The sequence below is a fragment of the Lithobates pipiens genome, unplaced genomic scaffold, assembly GCF_037356315.1.
Source record: "Lithobates pipiens isolate NorthernLeopardFrog02 unplaced genomic scaffold, aLitPip1_a1.2 Scaffold_25, whole genome shotgun sequence".
NCBI lineage: Eukaryota > Metazoa > Chordata > Amphibia > Anura > Ranidae > Lithobates > Lithobates pipiens.
Window position 1 is genome coordinate 19260320 of NW_027507787.1, and position 22956 is coordinate 19283275.

Here is a 22956-nt window from a genome sequence, read left to right on the forward strand (position 1 = left end):
TTATTTATTTTGGAAATGGTAGTTAAATGACAAAGCTGCTTCTTAGCGTGATATAATGAAACTAAGTAACCACTTCAGCCCCGATAGAATTTACCCCCTTCCTGACCAGAGCACTTTTTGTACGGCACTGTGTCGCTTTAACTGACAGTTGCGCGGCCGTGCGTCATTGCACCCAAACAAAATTGATGTCCTTTTTTTTTCACAAATAGAGCTTTCTTTTGGTGGCATTTTATCACCTGTACAGTTTTTATTTTTTGCGCTATAAACAAAGAGAGACAATTTTGTTCAATTCTGATTTTATTTCAAGTTTTTGTAGAACATTCGTTTATCGTAGGGGACTGAGTTGATTGCCAGTGACGCGGTATCACAGTTCTTGCTGCAATCAACCAGTACCCAAGAAGCTTCTTTTTAATGTTCTTATATGTTCCTGGTAACATAGAGAGAAGGGTAATCTGCAGCGTATTTGGGATTATCTCCCCAGTAACTAGTGTGTATAATTGCATAGCCTTTTCCCAGAAACAAAAAATTAGGGGACAATTCCACCAAATATGGATCAGAGAGCCCCTCTCTCTACGGCACCGCCAGCATATGTCTGGTTTCTCTGGGTATATACGGTGTAATGTCACTGGGCTCCAGTACCATCTTGAAAGCAACTTATAGTTCGTCTCTTGTGCTTTAGTTGTCTGTGATAAGCAGTGGGATAACTTAAATGCCTTCTCCCATTCCCCAACCTCAATTTGAACATTGATCTCATTAGCCCATTTATTTATATATTCTGGGGGCTCCGGATGATTTTTAATTATAAACATCTTGTAAAGTGTTGATAAAACATGTTTTGGTTTTTGATCTTGTGTCAGAAGAATTTCAAGTTGTGTTAAATCTCTACCCAGGGATTTACTCGAACAAATAGAAGACCAAAACGACAGTAGCTGCCGGTATTCCAGCATTTGCACGAAAGATGGTCGCTGTATAGGGAATAGGTTTAATAAAGACGGAACTGTTCCCTTGCATAAAATATTGCTCAGTCTATAATGAGATTCCCTATTCCATATAAGAAAACTTGTCCTATTTAATGCCGGGGGAAAAAAAGGGTTGCCAAATAGGGGTGTCATAGGTCCTTCATACGAAGAACGTTTCAATTGTATAACTGTTTTAACCCATATATACAACAGATGAGATGTAAGAGAGGGCATATTCTCTAATAATTCTCGATGTAGCTTGCTACCAGATAAATCGACCCATGGCAACACATTTAAATCTAATTGGTTCAACCCTTGTTCAAATTTTACCCACTGTTTAGTTTCTGAACAGTAAAACCAATCCACCAGTCTAGTCAAGACTGCCGAAACATAGTAATAATACAGGTCAGGTGCACCCGCACCTCCTTTTGTTTTTGGTAATGATAATAATTTATTTTGTAGTCTTGGTTATTTATGGCCCCAGATGAATTTTGTAAAGGCAGATTGTAAAGTAGAGAAAAATGATCTGGGGACACAGACAGGAATAGTTTGAAAAAAATACAAAAATCTCGGTATTATATCCATTTTTAATATATTGATCCTCCCAAACCATGAATGTTGCTTGACATCGTATTTTTTTAAGTCTTGTAGAGTACGTTGCAGGAGAGGTACGCAATTCATTTTATATAAGTGGTTTGGGTCTGGGGGAATTTTAACACCTAAATATTTTAATGCTGAAGAGCAAATCTTAAACGAAAAATTAGCTCTCAGCATAGCAACTTGTTGGGGTATAAGCGACACATTAAGGATTTCTGATTTTGATACGTTTACTTTGAAGTTGCTCAATATCCCGAACCGCTGAAATTCAGATAATATAGAAGGTAGTGCAATATGTGGATTAGTGATATATAGTAATAGATCATCAGCAAACAAGGCCAATTTTATTTCCCTTTGTTTTATCTGTATGCCAGTAATGGAGATATTCCGTCTAATAGCTGTTGCTAAATATTCCATTACTATAACATAAAGCATAGGGGATAGTGGACATCCCTGCCGGGTACCGTTTTGTATATTAAAATTAGTTGTCAATGAGCCATTAATCTTTATTCTAGCTGTCGGTTTAGTGTATAGTGCCATGATCTTATGGAATATATTAGGTCCTAGTCCTATTTGCATTAGGGAATGTTTGAGAAAGAGCCATCCCACCCGGTCAAATGCCTTTTCCGCATCAACTGAGAGAAGACATACTGGTACTTTAGCCCTTTGTGCATAATTCATTAATAAGAAAGTTTTGATCATGTTATCACGTGCTTCTCTACTTTGAACAAATCCTACCTGATCCGTATGTATTAAACTTGAGAGGGGTGATTGGAGACGGAGCGCAATCAGTTTAGCATATATCTTTAAATCTACCCCAATCAGAGATATAGGTCGGTAACTAGAGCAGAGTGTTAAATCTTTTTCTGGTTTAGGAATCAAAGTGATATGGGATTCTAAAGTCTGTTTTGAGAATTGATTACTAAAAGAAATTGAATTACCGTATATACTCGAGTATAAGCCGAGATTTTCAGCCTCTTTTTTGAGGCTGAAAGTGCCCCCCTCGGCTTATACTCGAGTCATCGCTGTCTGCCCGCTCGATCAGCGTGTCGAGCAGACAGACAGGGGCCATTCTATGATTCAAAAGCCGCGCCTCCGGCTCCGCCTTCGCCTGTGATAGGCGGAACACTGAATTTCCCAGCAGCCTGTGTTCCGCCTATCACGGGCGTCGTCTCATCCTCGTACTACGGACGAGGATGATACGACGTCCGTGATAGGCGGAACACAGGCTGCTGGGAAATTCAGTGTTCCGCCTATCACAGGCGAAGGAGGAGGCGCGGCTTTTGAATTTTACAATGGCCGCCGACGAAGAGGGCACAGGACGGAGGCAAGGCAAGGCACGGCACGGCACGGCACGGGACGGCACGGCACGGCACGGGACGGGACGGGACGGGACGAAGGCAAGGCACGACACGGGACGGAGGCTCGGGACAAAGGCTCGGGACACAGGTAGGCTGGACACACACACACACACACACACACACACACACACACACACACACACACACACACACACACACACACACACACGGATGGAGACACACACACACGGATGGATGGATGGATGGATGGAGACACACACACACACAGGGATGGATGGATACACACACACAGGGATGGATGGATGGATGGAGACACACACACACAGGGATGGATGGATGGATGGATGGATGGAGACACACACACACAGGGATGGATGGATGGATGGATGGAGACACACACACACAGGGATGGATGGATGGATGGATGGAGACACACACACACAGGGATGGATGGATGGATGGACACACACACACACAGGGATGGATGGACGGACACACAGGGATGGACGGACACACAGGGATGGACGGACACACAGGGATGGACGGACACACACACAGGGATGGACAGGCATGTCTCACCCTCGGCTTATACACGAGTCAATAAGTTTGCCAGTTTTTTTGGGGGTAAATTGGGGGCCTCGGCTTATATTCGGGTCGGCCTATACTCGAGTATATACGGTAAACACTTGAAGCATAAACGGGGCTATCTGTTCCTTAAAAGTTTTATAAAATTTAGGTGTAAATCCGTCAGGGCCTGGGCTCTTATTTGTCGGAATATTGGCGATTACTTCCAATAATTCTTCAAGCGAAAATGGAGAATCCAAAGATTCCTTAGTGACCTCATCTATTGTCGGAATGGCGTTTTCCTGCACATATTCTTTAATAATATTTTCTCCAACTCCCTTATCCTCCAATATTGATGGAGGGGTCAGGTTATAAAGGGCCAAGAAATAATCCCTAAGGCCGGGTTCACACCACTGCGATGCGGGAACGCCGCGAATCCGCGGCGTTTTCCCGCATCGCATTACTCCCGCCGGCAGTTCACACTGCCCTATGCGGACGGCTGGGAGTGTCAATGATATGTTAATGACACCCCCAGATCCGTCCACATATCGCAGTGCGATCTGCCGACTCGCACAGGAATCGGATCGCATGGTGTGAACCCCCATGCGATCCGATTCTGTTGCGGACCAAAAAAAGGGTCCCGTGCGAGTTTGCTGCGGGAGCGATGCGAATTCAGCCATACTATCTGTATGGCTGAACTCGCATCGCTACAGAGATCGGATGTGATTTGCGGTGCGAATCACATCCGGATCTCCCCCCGCAGCAGTGTGAACCCAGCCTAAAGGTTTGTTGAAGCACCTGTGGATCTGATGTCAATTCTCCCGATGTTTTTTTTATACTTGGTATAAAAGTCTGTGATGGACGTGGATGTAGTATATCAGCCAACATTTTCCCACACTTGTTCTCATATCTATATCTACCCACTGCTCGTCTTTGTTGATATAAGCTCTGGGACGATTTAAAAAACTGTAATAATGATACCCTTGTAGAGAAAATATTGGCTGATATTTCAAGAGAACAATGGGCTTTATGTAGAGTTTCCAAAGTGTGAAGTTTTAATAAGGTATTTTCAATAATTTTAAATTTTTCTTTTTTAAGACGTGAACCGTGTTGGATGAGTTAAAATCTCCTCCCACCAAAACAGTGCCTTCTGCAAAGTCTGCTAAAAGACTAAGATAACGCTCGATTGTCATAGTTTGATCATGATTTGGAATATAAAAGTTCGCAATTGTGAAGATTTTGTCCCACAATCTGATTTTAAGAAACAAATATCTTCCATTTAAATCAGCCTTATAATCCAAATTCTGTAATGGTAAATGTTTATGGAAAGCAATAGAAACCCCTCTCGCTTTTGAATTCGATATAGTGCTATGAAACCATTGCGAATAATGTTTACGTGAACACACTGGGATATTACCACTTCGAAAGTGGGTCTCTTGAAAGAGTATAATATCTACCTTAGCTTTGTGTAAATTATATAGAATCTGGCCTCTTTTTGATTTATTATTGAGGCCTTTAACATTGTAAGTACAGAATTTCAGTGACGCTGGAGAGGAGAAAATTGCTGCCATATAGAATTATAAAGGAGAGAAAGAAAAAAGGAAGAGAGGAAGAGAGGAAGAAAAAAAAAGGGGGGGGGAAATAAAAGTTAAGTTCCCTAAAATTGGAGAGGCTCCCTCTCCCCGATCCCTGAGTTACCCAGGAAAACGTTAACTAATTTGAGAAAAAAAAAAGAGACAATTTTGAAAAGAAATCAATATTTTTTACTTTTTGCTATAATAAATATCCCCAAAAATATATTAAAAAAAACATATTTTTTCCTCATTTTAGGCGGATGTGTATTCTTCTACATATTTTTGGTAAAAAACAAAAAACAGCCATACCCCCCCCCACCCCCACACACACACACACCCTCACAGGGCCAATGGCTCCAACTGCTCGCAGTGTCTCCTGTGAGACCAGGAAGAGAGGACAGCAGCAATGCAGCCGGGTAAAGCGCTGGGCCATAAGAGGAGCCAGATAGATGCAGGGGGGTGAGGGCAGAACGGGTAGTGGGATGTTTTTTACTGTAATGCAGGAAATGCATTAAAGTAAAAAAACATTCAAAGCGGTTATAAAGTCAAAATGATGTTTTTTTCATTTTGACTTTATAACCAATTTAATTTATTCAATAAAGAAGCTCATTTAGGAAAACTGTAACAAAACTAGTGAATTTTATCAGATTTATTAACACCTGTGAAATAATAAACCTAATTGGTTTCTGATAATTGCTCCCTTTTTGCCAGTTTTCTTTGGTACAATTCTGTAATTTATCCCCACAATTGTGACTTTATTGATATTGGTGTCTTACTGCAGTTTATACTTTGTTTTCTTCCATTATTGCTATGTTCATTAGATTTTTTTTTTTTGTAATTTTATGGAATGGCTGCTATGTTCTACAGCTGTGGTTTTTAATTGTAAAATGTTTAATGTTGACTGAAATGCAAAATTCCCTATATAAAGCTGGCAATAAAATTATTTGAAATAATAAAAAAAATGTTCCTTCATTATAGAGTATGAAATACCTGTATAAACAAAGTTGTTTATATCAATAATTAGACATTTGTGTTTAAGTTTTTTATCCTTGCAACTTTCACATTTTCTCAAAGCTTTATATTGGCAGCTATCATCTTGGCAGGAGACAAAACAGTGCTTACTACAAATTATTCATCTCCTCAAACCACATTATTTTTCACTGAAATGGCAATTTGCATGTAATCATTTTCATTTTTCTTAGACGTTGTCACAATTGTTTTCGCCTAGTCATTCAACATGGAATATTCCTTTACTTTGAAGTCATTTATCATTGCTCATTTTACCTTTATTAAAATGTGTGTCTTATTACATGAACATTGCTTGCAGATGAAGAGTTTGTGGTGTGCCCTATATTTCATAAAGGTCTGATAAATTGCCATATATCTACAGTACAGTGGGGGTTGACAACATGTTGATCACCAGATTGTAAAGACTAGGTATTGGTAACCATTGTTACAAGACAGAAAGTGATAGATTTGAAATTTGACAGTTGTCACTGGGACGGCAACAGAATAAGTGCAGTTTTTGGAACTAAGTCCATTTCCACCCAGTCACAGGCAGGTCATATAGTGTACATTTGGGCATATTTCTCTGCCCAGGAGTGACTGGTAGATTGTACAGCTGTGTGTGCCTATATGGCTGCAGTCAACCACTCAATGATTTGTACAGGCTGGCTGTACACGACTGTACAATCCACCAGTCCCTTCTGGGCAGGGAACGACACCCGAATTTACATTGGAGAGCTCTTTTGCTGCCATGTGAAAAATGCCTAAGAGAGGATTTCTTCTCAATGAGATTTCCTTTCACACTTTGTTTCCAAGAAAGAACGTGACGGGAGATATTCCCAGTGGAACAAATTTAAAAAATGACATATAGTGAAATTAATGACAGGTTATATACAGTGATATAAGCCACTATAACAGTCAGTGTGAGATTCTGTACAGTGATATAAGCCACTATAACAGTCAGTGGGAGATTCTGCACAGTGACACCAAATAATATACAGTGACACAACTTGGTTTGATAGGGACAAATTATTTATTGTGACATAAGTGGCTATGGTAGCTGGTGACAGATTAATACACAGTGTAATGAATTGGTCTGGTATCATATTTAGTGAATTTTGATATTAGTCAGAGAGTAGTGATATACAGTGATGATATTCAATTTGGCACTCATGGGGACATTAGTCAGTTTTTCAAAATGTATATATATTGACAATATTAAAACAGATTATATTCAGTGAGAATCAGGGCCCTCTTTAATATTGGACCCTGGGCAAACATTTTCTTGGACCCCACCCACACACACTCTGAGACATACAGTAATTACCAACTAGAACAGACAGTGATTGTGATTGGTTCAGAGATTACAGCATATCATTACCACTCACTGCCTGGTTACTAGAAGTTGCAGCACATCATTTCCACTCTATTAGTTGTTAGAAGTTACAGCACATAATGTCTGCTTTCTGATTGGTTACTAGAGGTTACTGCACATCATTACCACTCACTGATTGATTGCTAGAGAATACAGAACATCATTACCACTCACCGATTGGTTACTAGAGGTTTCTGCAAATAATTATTACTGATTGGTTACTATAGGTATCGTGCATAGTTAAAAGGTGCGCTACATACAGAGTGCAGGGTTGAGGGGTGCTCTATGTACAGAGTATAGGGTTCAGGGGTAAGCTAGATACAGAGTGCAGGGTTCAGGGGTGCAATATGTGCAGAGTGCACAGTTGAGGGGTGTGCTACATGCAGAGTGTAGGACTGAGGGGTATCCTACATGAAGAGTGCAGGGCTTAGGGGTGCACTACATGCAGAGTGCAGGGTTTAGGCGTGCGCTATGTGCAGAGGGGTGTTATGTGCAGAGTGCAGGGGTGTGCCATGTGCAGAGTACAGGGGTGTGCTAGAGGCAGAGTGCAGAGGTGCGCTAGGTGAAAAATACAGGGGTGTGCTAGGTGCAGAGTACAGGGGGTGCGCTAAGAGCAGAGTGCAGGGGTGTGCTAGGTGCAGAGTAAAAGCCCCCCCCCCCATTCCAGTACAAAATTGCATTACCCCCAAGTACAAGGCTCTCCTCCCACCCCTATTCCAGTCCAGAGCTCTTTTAACACCCTCCTACACCCCCTCCCCCATTCCAGTACAGAGCTTCACCCCCCCTCCAAGTACAAGGCTCTCCTATGCCATTTCAGTACCCATTTTCCTTTGTCACAAATCCTACTCACAGCATGTCCAATGTCCATGCAGCCTGCAGGTTTCAGAAGCAGCTTCCCCTGTGCAGATTCCCTGCCCCTTCATCCTCTGCTCTCAGAGATTGGTGTATATCCAATAAATCTGAGTGGCTGTCGGGAGAGGAGCGCTGTCATTTGTAAATATAAAAGTAGCACAGCTGTATATACAAGTGACAGTAGGCGAGCAGCCAATATGCAACCAGCACCGGAGGTGGCCGAACTCTGTCCGGCAATGTAGGGCTTAAGGGGGCGGTGCACACCAACAATGACAAGGCCCTGGGCAGATGTTCCTTTTGCCCTGCGTTAAAGAGGGCCCTGGTGAGAATAGTTGGTGACAGATTATATAGTGTAACAGTTGCTATGACTGATCACATAGTCATATTATTGGGAGTAGTAATTGGTGAAAGGTAAACAGTGCCACTATCATTAAAGCAGCAGCAAACCGCTAGCAAACCGCTGGTGATTTAACTTGCAAGGCAATTTTATAATTAGGGATGGGTGAATGGTTCAGCCGTAGCATGAGTTTGAGCCATACATTGGCTGTTCGCACGTTCGGCAAATTATCAGACCGTTTCTTTGGCCCACAGAAGACCACAATGCACTGTGCAGTATTGAAAGCCCTGATTGGCTGAAGCTATGAAAGCTTTGCCCAATTAGGGCACAGAGCACTGTTGGAGCCATGATTGAATGCTGCCATGATGACTCTATCCAATTATGGCTCATTGCTGTTAATCCCGCCCCACACTATAAAAGTATTCTTTCAATAGTGGCCATTTTCAGTGTGACATTGGCATGGATAGAGATTGAACAGGGCTCTGTTCAGTGCTATTAGACAGTTAGTGTGCTATAGTGCGCTTTCTGATTCTATTGTCAGTGTAGAACATCAGTTTAGTGTGGATCTAGGGATAGTTCAGTGTCAGTGTAGTGGGACCATTCATTTTTACATTAGTGTGAGTGTAGGGATAGTTCAAGTCAGTGTGAGTGTAGTGACTGTTTAACACAGTACATTTCATTGCGTTATTGCAAGTTTAATGCCATATATTTCAGTGCATTACGTGCCATTAAACTTGCAGTAATACACTGAAATAAACTGTGTTAAATGCCATCTATTTCAGTGCGTTACTTGCTGTTTAATGCAGTACATTTCTGTGCTTTAGTGTGAGATTAACGCAGTATATTTCAGTGTGCTACGCATCGTTTAATGCAGTACATTTCTGTGTGTTACTGCACACTTAACGCAGTATATGTCAGTGCGTTACTGCAAGTTTAAAGTAGTATATTTCAGTGTGTTATCTTCCGTTTAACACAGTAAAGTTCAGTGTGTTACTGCAAGTTTAACACCATATAATTCAGTGCGTTAGCTTCTGTTTAACACAGTATATTTCTGTGCGTTATTGCGCGTTTCATGCAGTGCGTCTGTGCAGTTTTACTTCTGTATATTATATTGTATCAGTGGAGTGTGTCTGTGTAGTGAGTACTCAAGTTAAAGTGCACCAAACACCATTTCCCACTGATTAAAGTGCATCCATGTACACATTGCCACATCTATATTGCATGTTGTTAATAAGCACCCCCCCCCCCCATCATGTCTGGGAGGACAACAAAGAGATGAAGACGTTCCCATGGCACTGTGAGGGGGCCAGCAGCGTATGTGTCCACAGGCAAAGGTGGATGTGGTCAGTCTTCAGGCAGGGCATCATTCCCTCTGTTTAGTGATGTTGCCCATGCTATTCAGCCACAGCATGCAGACAAGGTGGTGGATTGGCTTACTAAACCATCCTCATCCTCTGGCACCCAAGCAGAGACTGGTGCACAGTTCACCGCAGCTGCCAGAGTGGCTAAACGTGCCTCCTTGTCCACAGCCTGCATCAGGTATGGAGGAGTCAGCTGAGTTATTCAAACACAGCTTCAGCACCTTAACAATACACAGCCATTACTTGCATTTGCATATAGGTGCATATCATTGCAATTTTTGACAGCAAGGCCAATTATTGCCTTTATCAAGGGTATATCTATAAGGTTATGGTGTGAAGACACCACTGACACCCAGAGACCAATTTTTCGCACCTGTTACTTATTTCCAAACATCTGTGGAAGAAACACTAGAATCTATCCAAAAAAATCTCTAATCTAATCTTGTTCCCAGGGCACTACGTTGTAGTCTCGTCATACAGATTGGCTCCTCAAGCCGTAAACAAAATAAAGAAAGTTTGCTGAGAAGATGTATTTTTTTGGGTTTTATGAATGCAATTATGGCTGCAGCAACTTCTATATACAGTACAGATGTGCCACTTTTCAGGTAGATTAAGGGAACACCCCCCCCCCCCCACACACACACACACATACACACACACACACACACACACACACTATATTGAAAGGAATTTTACATTTTTTGCTTTTACTTTGAGCAGCAATAAATCACTGCTCATTTAAAAATTATGTTTTTTTTTTACAAACTTTTGTTTCATTGATACATGTCCCCCAGAACAGTACCCAGACCCCCATAATCGGTTGCCCAATTACTTGCATATAATTCTTCAAAATGGGCACTTTTGATTTTTCACGTTTGGGTCCCATAGACTTCAACAGCCCATCCATAGTTATAATGTGCTAGTATGCATCACATACTAGCACATTATGTGAAACTTACCTTTGAACAAAACCCTCCAGCAACAAGCTGTCATCGCTGACAAGGATTCCATCTTTTCCCGGTCTTTCTTCGGGTTCACAGACTCCGGCTGTGTCAGTGGCAAGGGCCTCGATGACGTCACTGATGCTGTCTACAGCACAGGACTGAAGGAATGGCTCAGGTGGCTGTTCTTTCTGAGCGCATGCCCCGGTGATGTCACAGGCTGTATGAACAGTAAATATCTCCTAAATGGTGAACTACCTTATCCTATAGGTTACCTATAGGCTTACCTATAGGTACAATTCGGGGATGGGTTTTTACTCCCAATTTAAGTAAGGCCCATAGAGTTTAAGTCTGATAAATGGTTAATAATCCTCTATTATAGCATGGAGTGAGTGCTTCTGTTTGCTCCCCGTGAGCTAAAGAAGAGGCTGAGGAGTACAGGAATGGTCAAGTCAAACTTTATTGGCATTCTACTACACGTAAGAACATACAGTAGAACGAAATGTTATATCTCACAGGACCACGGTGCTACATATAAATTAAAAATAATTATACATATACAGAAAATAAAAAACACCAATAAAAGAAAACCTATACACATCTGGGAACTACATAACTGTACATATACTATATGTTTCCAAAAGTCTTTGATTGATTAAAAAGGAGGGGACGTGAGACATTCCTGGTCACAATTTATAGGTTGTAGAAGAGGTTTCAAAGAGGATTGGAGTTGAGGGCTCTCACAGCCTGGGGGGAAAAACTGTTGAGCAGTCTCACAGTCCTGGTTTTGATACTCCGGTAACTTCTACCTGATGGCAGGAGCTGAAAGCGACTGTGGGAGGGTTGGGTAGGATCCCTCACAATACTGATGGCTTTGCTGGAGCATCATGTATGGAAAATGTCCAGAATGGAGGGGAGAAAGATACCAATAATCTTTTCTATCGTCTTCACTAGCCGCTGCAGGGTTTTGCGGTCAGCAGAACTGCAGTTCCCATACCAGACAATGATACAGCTGGTCAGCACGCTTTCAATGGTTCCCCTATAGAATGTAGTAAGGATGGGTGGAGGGAAACTGGCTTTTTTAAGGCGGTGGAGAAAATATAGGCGCTGTTGTGCCTTCTTAGTTAGTGACGTGATGTTAGTTATCCAGGTAAGATCCTCTGATATATGCACTCCCAGGAATTTAATACTGCTTACTCTCTCCACAGTCAAGTTGTCGATGGTCAGTGGGGAGAGATCAACAGAATTTCTCCTGAAATCCATCACAATCTCCTTTGTTTTGTTTACATCTAGGAACAGGTTGTTTGTACTACACCATTTAACCAGTTGTTCCACTTCCTCTCTGTGGAGCGTTTCATCATTGTTGCTGATGAGACCTACCACAGTTGTGTCATCCGCAAACTTGATGATATGGTTGGAGCTGAACTTGGCAGTACAGTCGTGGGTCAACAGTGTGAAAAGCAGTGGACTGAGCACGCATCCCTGTGGGACACCTGTGCTCAGTGTGGCAGTGCTCAACGTGCTGCAGCCAACACAAATTGACTCCAGGAGTCCAAGATCCAATTACAGAGGGACAGGTTGAGGCCCAGCGAGTTCAATTTAGTGATGCCTTTCTGAGGAATTATTGTATTAAATGCTGAGCTAAAGTCAATGAGCAGCATTCTAACATAAGAGTCTTTCTGTTCTAAGTGGGTAAGGGCTAAGTGAAGAGTAGAGGATACTGCATCGTTCATGGAACGGTTTGAACGGTATGCAAACTGATATGGGTCCAGCGTGTTTGAAAGACTGGACTTAATTTGACGCATGACTAACCTCTCAAAGCACTTCATCATTATTGGAGTCAGTACTATGGGACGATAGTCATTCAAACAGGACACAGGTGTCTTCTTTGGCACTGGAATTATGATGGTGGATTTAAGACACGTAGGGACAACTGCCTGGCTCAGCGAAATGTTAAAGATATCTGTAAGGACATCTGTCTGCTGTACAGCACAGTCTCTCAGCACACGTCCAGGTATGTCATCAGGGTCAGTAGCCTTCTGTCGGTTGACCCTGAACAATGTCTTCCTTGCGTCGGCTGGAGAAAAGCAGAGTGCCCGGTCATTTTGGGATATGAGTCATTTTTGTGAAGGTGTTTGTTTCTGCATCTCAAACCGTACATAAAAATGGTTGAGTGCATCCAGGAGAGAAGTATCATTATCATTGGCCTGTGGCAGGGGCTTGTAGTTAGTGATGGTCTGAATGGCTTGCCACAGGGCCTGTGTGTCTTTGCTGTTGCTAAAGTGTTTATAAATTTTTTAGCATATTGTTTTGCCTTATTCATGCCATGAGACAGATTGGCTCTTGCTGTTTTATCTCCAGATCTGAATACCTCATCTCTGGTCTTTAGCAGCCCACGAACCTCTATTGTCATCCATGGCTTCTGGTTGGCACGTGTGGTAATAATCTTGGTGACTATCACATCATCTATGCACTTTTTGATGTAAGCAATCACTGTTTCAGTGTACTCTTGTAAGGCTGTATGATTGTTGTGGCTGCCTCTTTAAACATGTTCCAATCTGTGTGCTGAAAGCAGTCCTGCAGTACTGGGGCAGCATTATCAGGCCATACTGTGATTTCTTTTTGAACCGGTTTTGCAAGTGTAAGCAACAATTTATATGCTGGAATTAGCATAACAGAGATGTGATCTGAATACCCAAGGGGGGAGGGGTGGGATTCAGCCTTGTATGCATTTTTCTCTGTTGTATAAACAAAATCCAGTATGTTGTTTCCTCTTGTTCCAAAATTCACATGTTGGTAGAACTTTGGCAAAACTGTCTTTAAGTTTGCATGGTTGAAGTCACCAGCAATAATGAAAAAGCCATCAGAGGTGTTTGTTTGATGTTCGCTGATAGAGCTGTAAAGTTCACGAAGTGCGACTTGGCGTTTACAAAAGAGGGAATGGAAACCGCGACAATAACAATGGCTGTGAACTCCCTCGGCAGATAGAATGGTCGACACTTCACAAACATAAACTCTACCAGCGATGAGCAGTGTTTTGTTACCAGCACAGCATTGTTACACCATTCTTTGTTGATATACACACACAGACCACCTCCGCGAGTCTTTCCAGACAGTGATAAATCTCTATACACTCGGTAGCAGGTTAGCCCATGTAGCTGAATGGCAGAATCAGGGATGTTGTTATTTAACCATGTTTCAGTGAAGATAAACGCACAACAATCTCCTGTCTCATGCTGTGTAGACCGACTGAGTTAAATTAAGTCCAGTTTATTTTCCAGCGAGCGAACATTAGAGAGCATAAGTGTTGGAAGAGCCGGCCTTGTGGGTTTAGCCCTTAGCCTAGCTTGTATACCACCACGCTTACCGTGTTTCCGTCTCCTCTTACACCGCTTGGGTCGCTGCCTTGTGCGGTAAGCTTCAGTACGCAAAACTGCGGTCTCGGGGACAGGTTTCAGTAAACACTGACCTGCCTCCTGATTGGCGGGAAGGCAATGTGGTGTGAAAATAGCAAATATTTATTCTCTATGGTCATACAATTGGATGGTATCAGGGCGCACTCTCTGTGCCCTGAGCCCACCTAATCAGGTGCTTCAAAAAAAAAAATACACCCCTCCTGCCCCCCCATAGGAGTCCATGAGTCTAGCGTCCTGAAAGGGACCGAGCGCATGGATAAGGAGGCGGCAGCAGGGATAGGGGGTCGGCACCCACGCGCCCACAATGCACGGGCCGATACTGATCCACACGCCCACCATTCATCACCCTCACAGGAGGGGGTGATGTATATATTGTATAAAGATTGTGAAATTCAGCTGCTATTGCTTGGGTGTCCCCTATCTGCTTATCCCCTATCTTTATAGTGTGAACATGGAGTAAATCCTGTTTCTTTAATTGTCTAGCCAATAGTTTCCCACTCTTGTTCCCTTGCTCAATAGAAACAGTGGGTAAAATATCTGAACCTTTTGATCAAGAAGCGGTTTTAAATCTACCTGCAGTTTCTCTAGTCTCTTTACATCCCCAGGTTTTAGATGGGCCTTGTGTTTAATTTCAAGTTTATGCATTTCTTCGAGAAATTCAACCATTTATTTCTGTCTCGCTTTTCTAATGTGCGGCCCCATTGAAATGAATTCCCCTCTGATGACCACCTTATGGGCTTTCCATACCACTTGGTCAGACAACTGTTCTGATGTATTGGTCTCAAAATATAATGCTAATGTGCGGGACAGGGATTCCACCTTCTGTTTATCATCCAAAATAGATTCATTAACTTGCCATGTTCTTTCCAAGCCCCCAATCAATGCCGGACATATCGTTAAGCTTATGGGGCATGGTCTTATATGGTGATTGACTCAATAGTTGATGAATTTACATAATTTAAATAATATTAATCGACCAACAACATTTCGATCCTTGAATATACATTATGTGTTTTAGAATAATAGCTGAAATCTCTGTCCCACTCGTGCAGCACTCTCCAACTGTCCACCAAATGCAGAGAGCGAAGGCACTGTTTAATATGCCTTAAAGCCTTATGATACACAAAGGTTTTCCTAGAAGAGGTGTCTAAACTGGGGTCCAGGGTATTATTAAAATCCCCTCCCACCATCAGTAAAACCTTCCCGGAACCTCCCCAAACAGTGTTATTATTGGGGGCATATATAGTAGAGAGGGTATAACACTGACCCTGGATCTTGTCCTTAAAAAAGAACGCAGCCTTCAGGGTCGGCACTAAGGGGCACTGTTTATGAATAGCTATTGTAACTCATCTGCCCGTAGAGATGGGCGAGGGTGCATGGAACTATTGATTATATGGAAAAAGAGGCATACAAGGGGGTCGACCCTGCCATGAAATACGTCTCTTGCAGAAATACTATCTCTGCCTTCATGTGACGCAGCTTATTACCAATCGAGCAGAGCCCTCTTACATTATACGATACAATCTTTATTCTACCTGTCCTTCTCTCACTACTTTCATGAATCTCTTACTATGCTGCTGCGCCTGATCGGTGTCTGTTCCCAGCCTTCTGAACTCTCTCGACTTGGATGCATCTGGTAAAAAAAAAACACACACAAAACCATATAAAACCCAAAACCTACTGTGCCACTGTCTATGACACATCCCCCCTAAAAGGAGGATCAATCCGTGCAGAGGTGCACGAAAACAGGCAGAAAACATAGTCTCTTATCTTGGGACCGGCCTAATGGGGGAAACAGATGTATAATGTATAAAAACATGAACAGAGTACCTAATGAACCCTGGGCTTACATTTATATTCTTATAACATTCTTATTTAGCGGTATTTCAGCACATTGCCTCCAATATCCCCAACAAAGGGGTAAGAAAAGGAGAAATATTTTTGAGGGGAAGGAGAGAGAGGAAAAAAAAGGGGGAAGAAAGGAGGAGAAGAAAAAAGGGGGGGGAGGGAAGGGAGAACAGAGGGAAAGAAAGCAAAACAGCATTCCCCCCACCTGAAGAATATCCCCCCAATCAATTCTAGGCAATCTGTTCCTTTTTAACTTTATCCCCCTACTCAGGCATGTCCTTCAAATACCAAATTATAGTCCTGTCTCTCCAAATCAATCTTCCGTCGAACCTTTAGTTGGTACTTGTTGCCATTGTTCTGGTCATTATAGTGATGGTTTACAATTATTAAGTCTCCAATCTGGAAAGTCCACCAAAGGGAGCTCCAGCATCTCTGTGAAATCATCTTTAATTATAAGTGTTGCTGTTTTCCCATTCCATGTTGCTATAACCTTAAAGGGATATCCCAAACAATATGTAACTTCAGCTGCTAAAACTTCCAACATTTAAAAAGAGGACCTTGCATTTTAAGTGCAAGGTCTACTTTAACTAGTTGCTGACCAGACGCCGTTGCTATGCAGCGACAGGTTGGCTCTCCTGCACAAAGCACCATAGCTGTACGGTGGCTCACACAGTTGCATGCTCCCGGGTTGGGCAGACTAGATGTCCTGTCTCACGATCACCTATTGCAGAGGCAAAACGGGGAACTGTCATTGTAAACAAGGGGATTGCCCGTTGTGTCAGAGAACTCTGTCATGTCCCTGGTAGCCTATCCCCCTACAGTTAGAACATGCTGAGGGAACACAGTCAAACCCTTGATCGCCCCCTAGTGTTAACCCCTTCCCTGCCAGTGCCATTTTTACATTGATGAGTACATTTTTATAGCACTGATCAATGTAATAATATCACTGGTTCCCAAAAAGTGTCATTTGGGGTCAGATTTTTCCATCGCAATGTCGTAGTCCCACTAAAAAACGCAGATTGCCGTCATTACCAGTAAAAACAATAAAAAATAATAATAAAAGTCCCTAAATCTATCTCATAGTTTGTAGATGCGATAACTTTTGCGAAAACCAACCAATATGCGCCCATTGTGATTTTATTTTTACCAAAAATATGTAAAAGAACATATATCGGCCTAAACCGATGAATACATTTTAAAAAATATATATATTTGGGGGGTATATTTATTATAGCAAAAAGTCAAAAAAAGGTTTTTGTTTTTTGTTTTATAAATGGCCACTCTTTGTTTATTATACAAAAAATAAAAACTGCAGAGGTGATCAGATACCACCAAAAGAAAGCTCTATTTGTGGGAAAAAAGGGACGTCAATTTTGTTTAGGTACAGTTTTGCATGACCGTGCAATTGTCTCATATCTTTTGGTCTTTCTGCATTTTCTTATCCGATGCGGATGGCCCCAGGATTGACTGGAGGCAAACTGATCACTAGGGATGAGCTTCGTGTTCGAGTCGAACGCACGTTCGACTCGAACATTGGCTGTTTGTCCGTTCGGCGAAATCCGAACACTTGGTCCGTTCGCGTCAAAATTCGCGTGGCGCTCACAGGCCACAATGCACTGCGATGGCGCAGTGCATTGCTGGCTCATGATTGGCCAAGCATGCACTGTGACCCTGCATGCTTGGCCAATCGCAGCGCCAGCAGCGAGGAGAGCCATGATTGGCCACAGGCAGGATGCCTGTGGCCAATCATAGCTCAGGCTGTGTAGTGCATGCCCCACACTATATAAGGCCACCATTGAGGCGGCCTCGTGTAGTATGTTGGCATCTGAAGCAGTGGGTGTTCTGTGTACCTTCAACACAGTACACACCGATCATTTTTGGCTGATTTCCTATCTTGCTGTTGTGTAGTGGTTATTGTCTGTGCCCTGACCGCAGTATACACCACTATATTCACCTCACCTATATAGCTAGTGATCTATCTTTAATAATAGAGCTTGCAGTCAGTAGTGTTAGGAGATAGTGCGTGCTGTCTGCGTGCTCTGTACCCAGTACATACCGCTATAATCCACCTACATAGCTGTTCTCTATTTGAGCCCAATTGGGGTTATTTCCTGCAAATTCCTGCAATAAAACAGGGCTAATTCCTGCAATAAAACTAGAGTATATGGCAGAGGTTGCAGTGTGGTGGCACCAGCACCAGTGCCTAAGGCCCAATTTTTCTGCCCCTGTTTAACAGGGGCGTTTAAGTACAATTTTTGATGCAATGCTTTGCAGCAGGGCTAATTCCAGCAAAAAAACTAGAGTATATGGAAGAGGTTGCAGTGTGGTGGCACCAGCAGCAGTGCCTAAGGCCAAATTTTTCTGCCCCTGTTTAACAGGGACATGTAATTACAATTCTTGATATAATATTTCACAGGAGGGCCCCTTCCTGTGCCCACCCAGAGTAACGGTGAGGACTTATAGTGTTGTGGCACCAGCACCACAACCACCAAAGGTCAATTTTTCTACCACTGTTCAACAATGGCATGTAATTACAATTCTTGATATAATCGTTCACAGCAGGGCGCTCCAGCGCCCACCAAGAGTCACTTTGAGGGCTTACAATGTTGTGGCAAAACCAACACCTTGTTCCGCCATTTCTGCAGAGCATATAGGGCAGGCCCCTACTTTCAAACATCCAACTTACAAACATCTCCTACTTGCAAATGCAAGGAGACAGCAGCAAGTGAGATGAAAAAAGATGGACGACAAAACAAATTATACAGGGGTGATAACCCTTCCCTATGTTTTCCAAAAAGCTTAAAAATCGTTTTTTTGACTGGAGCTACACTTTAAAAATGTACCAGTTGAAAATTACAAACAGATTCAACTTAACACAACAAACCTACACAGTCCCTGTCTTGTTTGCACCGCCTGTATACTGCTGTTCTGAGTATATAGGGCCTGGGGGCCACACGCATTTCCTTTTTTTAATATGGGTACAGGGTTCCCCTTAATATGCGTACAAGACCCAAATAGGCTGGTAATGGGCAGGGAGGGCTACCCATGCCATTTTTCTGAATGATTTTCAACCATATTGCAGGAACCAGATATAACATTAAAACCGCAAGCAGTTTTAAATGGTGTTATTTCCGTTAAATGTCATTTTGTGCAGGGACTGTTCTAAACACGGGAAACACGTGGCACTTCACAGGCATACTACAGACACCCCACAGACACCATATTTAAAGGAATATTTCACTTTTTTTTTTTCACTTTAATCGTCATTAAAATCAGTGCTCCCGCCAAAACGGCCGTTTTTAAAACTTTTTTTTGCATTGACCCATGTCCCCTGGGGCAGGAGCCAGGTCTCTAAACCCTTTTTAGGACAGTATCTTGCATATTAGCCGTTTAAATTAGCACTTTCCATTTCGAACGTTCGAGTTCTATAGACTTCAATGGGGTTCTAACGTTCGTAACGAACGTGGGGTCCGTTCGAAAGTTCTGGTGCGAACCGAACCGGGGGGTGTTCGGCTCATCCCTACTGATCACCTTTGGAAGAATTCAAGATGTTGTTTCATTTCAGGCAGGCCCCTTAACTGTATATTTTGCCTACGATCTCTATTTTCTTGTTTATCCATCTGATCCACCAGAGAATTGAACACTTCCTCATGATATTTTGTCATAGCTTGGATATAAGCCACGCCTTATCTAATATCTTCCTGGCCCATCTGCATTTCCTATACTCTATGTCCCAGTGCCCCATATATCCACTCTTAGCCCCTCCACAGCCTGCATGCAGGATAATTCAACAGAAGTTATAAGTAGTTGGATATCTTTCTTTGTGGGAAGTGCTTGCAAATGTTCTCTTTAATCTCAGTCCATTATTAACTCTGGTTGAGATGCACTTGGTTCATTATTAAGGCCACAATACAAAGGATTAACCTACTGCACCTGCCCTGTAGAGGCTGTCCCTGGATTCAGCACAAGTCTTTTGCTGATTTTTGCAGATTCACTGCTGGGCTTTGTAGTACCAAAGCTTTCACCTTCCAAGAGTTCAGCCATCCCTCTTGGGATTCCCTCCACCTCTTGAGGATTTGAAACCCCTCCAGCACGTCCACCCTCCGGGTCCACAACTTCACCCATATGAGCCACAGGGTCTCTCCCTTTTCCCAAGAGGTCCCTCCCTAGGTCCATGCAACTCTGCCCCAGTCTTAGGGAAACACGGCCGCTGGCAGGTGCCGCAACTCCCCTTTCCAAGCCTGTCACTCCTCGGCCCTGTGCAGGGGGATCACGTCCGGTCCTCCCCGTTCCTTCCTTCAGGTCAGGGGAGCTGAACCTCCTTCCCTCCTGGGCTGCGATTCTCCCACTTCCACTCCCTGGATCCACACTCTGCACAAGGTAAGCTCTAAGCCCGTTCACCTGACTCCCCCCCCCCGCCGCCGAGTGGGAGCACAGCTGTGCAACAGTATGTGGACATGTCGTAACTGGTCAGGAACCCACTGAACACCGCTGCCTATCTTCCTGGAGCCCGAGGATCACAGAGCAGCACGCTCAGTCAGCGTGTCTGTTCATGCTACGCCCCCTGATGGTCTAGTTTATATTTTAAATGTAAAAGAGGGCAACAAAATACTACAACCCAATATTTTGACATAAGGGTTGATTTACTAAAGGCAAATCCACTCTGCACTACAAGTGAACTTGAAAGTGTACTGAAAGTGCACTTTGAAGTGCAGTTGCTCTAGATCTGAGGGGAAGATATGAAATGAGGGGAAGCTCTGCTGATTTTATCATCCAATCATGTGCAAGCTAAAATGCTATTTTTTATTTTCCTTGCTTGTCCCCCTCAGATCTACAGTGACTGCACTTCCAAGTGCACTTTCAGTGCACTTGTAGTGCAAAGTGGATTTGCCTTTAGTAAATAAGCCCCATAGTTTATGATAAACAAACTCATCAATATCTGGTTGGATGGATGGAGTAGCAATTCTCAATGAATTCTCAGAATGTTCATCAGATATTTTGGTTCTAATTTTGCCATTCGTGTGCTTCATCCTTGAATAAAGTTGCTCACAAATATAGGTGCTGCCAAAAATAGATGACATGAATATGGCATGGTTGTGAAGAGTGGGCTATTTTTTGTAATGGAGATAAAACTTATAAAAGTCCTGTAAATAGACACTGTCAATTGTTTTTCAAGGCTGCATTGTGTTCGCTAAGTGTAAATGCATTTTTACCAAAAAAAGAAAACCTTTATGTAAGTTTATGATTTTGTGTTGGAATGCATTCATACCCACCTTGGGCTGTCTTGGACACCTCTGCTTTAAAGCTTAGCAATGAGGAGACAGTGATGTGCATAGATCATAACTGTATTTGAGTGATTACCAGTGGCCATAACTAATGTTACCAGCAACTAAAAACTATAATTTAAAAGTGCTTGTAAACTCTCACATATACTCAGTGAAGTGAACAGCCTCAGATGATGCACAGAGATAAAAAAAATTCTCCTACATAGGTTTTACTTATTTACTTACAGTTTTCCCCTCTCTACACCCCTTCCAAAAGTTCAGATTGTGTTAAAAATCTTTCTTCATCTGTCAGCAGCACAGAGGAGGGGGTGGAGAGGTTGTAGTTACACTGTATAAGAGCTGATTGGAGTAAAGGAACACACCCCCACCATACAGCAGAAGAACAGTGTTATGAATAGACAAGCTCCATTCTGAGCTCTCGCCCCCTCCCTCCTGACACAAAATTCTCTCATGTGTCAGGAAAATGTCTTAGCCCTTGTACACACGGTCGGACATTCCAACGGAAAATGTCCGATCGGACCGTGTTGTCGGATAATCCGACCATGTGTGGGCTACATCGGACTGTTTCCGTCGGAATATCCAAATGACAAAATTTTAGAGCTGGGCTATAACATTTTCTGACAAAATGATCCGATCGGACTTCGTTTGTAGAGAATTCTGATCGGACAAAGTGCCACGCATGCTCAGGTCAAATTCCTAGACCAAAGCTATTGGTTACTAGCCTGAACGTAGTCCCGTCGTAACGAAATAACGTCATCATGTTACGAACGATCGGATTTTCCAACAACTTTGTCCGACCGTGTGTATGTAACACCAGTTTTGGACAAAATCCGTTGGACAAAATCTGACGGATTTTGTTGTCGGATTGTCTGACCGTGTGTACAAGGGCTTAGATGTGACTCATGCTGATAACAGAGGAACAAAGCACCAGAAAGAGATGCCACTTAGAGCTTTGGAGATAGATAAGTAAACATTGCAGATATATGTGCTTTGCTCAAATTTCATGACTCAAGTTTACAACCACTTTAAGCTTCTGAGCCAAGGGTCTGCCAATGGACACACTTCTCAATGCTACTACCAAAGAAAGGGGAATTTTCATTTAAATGTAAAAATTCTCATTAAAAGATTTAGTACTGTGTGTCCTGTACACTACTGTATGTAGTGAGGTGCCTGTAATCTAATTAAATGAGGGGCTCATCTACTTCTCAATAAAAAAAAAGTAGGAAAACATAATAAACATGGTCCCTACTTCCAAATCCCTTGTAATTACAGTAATTTGTATTTTGCTGGGCCTGGCAAATGTTGACAGAGGAGGCAGAGGAAGTAATTTTGCTTAATTTTGACTTTGCATTAGTTCTCTTCTCGCCTTTCTATTTCCCACTCTTTGCAAGCAACGCAGGAAAAAAGGTATTTTACAGCAAGGGGCAGTGGAGATATCGAATACCAACTGCCAATTTAATAGGATGCGATAAAAGCACCTAACTAGCCATTCGTATCTTACTGTGCTGCATTGAGAAGTG

General features: G+C 42.6%; 1 protein-coding gene across 3 annotated transcripts in view; it reads left to right on the plus strand.

The window, feature by feature from the left end:
• PRKG1 (protein kinase cGMP-dependent 1) overlaps positions 1–22956 on the plus strand; it is a 1414086-nt gene that overhangs the window by 1311283 nt on the left and 79847 nt on the right. The gene's annotated exons all lie outside the window — the stretch shown is intronic.